Source organism: Crotalus tigris, unplaced genomic scaffold (genome assembly GCF_016545835.1).
Source record: "Crotalus tigris isolate CLP2741 ecotype Arizona unplaced genomic scaffold, ASM1654583v1 scf7180000023738.1706062, whole genome shotgun sequence".
NCBI lineage: Eukaryota > Metazoa > Chordata > Lepidosauria > Squamata > Viperidae > Crotalus > Crotalus tigris.
In genome coordinates, this window is record NW_024100150.1 from 857,651 (window position 1) to 859,481 (window position 1,831).

Here is a 1,831-nt window from a genome sequence, read left to right on the forward strand (position 1 = left end):
CAAACCAAAGCCCGGTAAGTTACTTTACAGCCTTTAGCCCTGGACATCACATCACAGAACTCAGGAGGCTATAATGCCAAAGCTCAGGATGTTACAACAAAGCCAACCACCCAGGATGGTGCAACACAGAACTCAGGATATCACTACACTAGATCTCAGGATGTCATCACACAACCCATTATCCAGGACATTACAACACAAAAGACTAATGGGCACACAGCCAGCACCTCAACTACTCAGGATGTTATGAAACAGCCAAACAATCCACAAACAATAACTCCTATACAGCCAACCAATCCACCTACAGCAACTAAGCGAGCACTCCACACTCACCCACCAATATATATATATAGAGAGACAGCAACTCCGATCACACTTTGCTTGCACAAGCACAAAGCCAAAGACCCCAGCCTGAAGATGATGAGTGGGACCTCCTCGAAATGTCGCCAAGATACTCTCAATCTTACATGGGAAAAGACCCGAATATGCCAAGACCTTTATGTATATATATATATAATTTTACGCGGGAGAAAACCCGAACAACCAAAGACCTACATACAAACACCCGCGAAAACCTCAGAAAATATATATATATATATATATATATATATATATATATATATATATATATATATATAAAAATTAACATAAAAATTGAGGAACGTAGTCTCCTGGGTGTATACATATTCAAAAGATAAAAACGAGCACCAGGAGGTAAAACAATTAAATGTTTAATAAATAAATAACCTAGCTTTCGATGGCTATATTATAATATAGCCATCGAAAGCTAGGTTATTTATTTATTAAACATTTAATTGTTTTACCTCCTGGTGCTCGTTTTTATCTTTTGAATATGTATACACCCAGGAGACTACGTTCCTCAATTTTTATGTTAATTTTTAATGTTTATGGAAGAGCAGCTTTGCTCACTGCCAGAAAGTGGGAAAGACTCGCTCATCGTATTGCGGACAACTACCGTAAGATAGCTTTCCTGCATGTTTGTATTAGAGAAGACCTTCCACCTAGGTCATTAAAGAGGAAGCCTATTGTTGATTCCTTCGAAGGCCGACGCGTCGTTCGCCAATTCCAGCATGGCATGATGCGGGCTCTTATTGGGGATTTACACAGACGTACTGGTGGCTTCATCAGATGTGCTCAGGATCATCGTGAACTGTGCCGTACTAGGTTCACAGACCAGCATTTTGCTGCGTTAAACCACCATATTCAGCTGGTTTTTAACAACACAAGATTGCGTGCTACAAATAGACTCCAGGATAAGATTGAGGGACTACGAGAATTACGTAAGAACACTATTCCCTCTGAGAACCTTGTACATAACCTCTCTAGTAAGACACTTACCCACTCCCAACTTTCCCTTTTACAACGGGATGTGGGACACAACTTAACGGACGCTCGCGCGTTGGACTTTATGGCGGCGCTAGAACCAACGTTACACCGTGTTGGTATGGAGGAGGTTGGAGATGACATCAGGCATCGTGTAGTGGGATTACTTATAAATCATCGACCCCACCAAGCTTTATCGAGGAATGAGTTGGAGGCTCTTGCCCAGCTCAAGAAGGATGATGCAACCCTCATATTGCCAGCTGACAAGGGGAGAGCTATGGTTGTCATGGATAGAGCACACGGTTGCTTGAGGACACTACGGCCTACAGGATTGTGAGTGGGGACCCCATGGTGACCCTTAAAAATCGAGTCAATAAGACGCTCAACGCCCTGAAACGAGGTAGAAGATTAGACGACGTAACCCTTTTGAGGATACGCCCTAGCAACATGGCGGCAGCTAGATTCTATGGGCTACCCAAAGTGCATA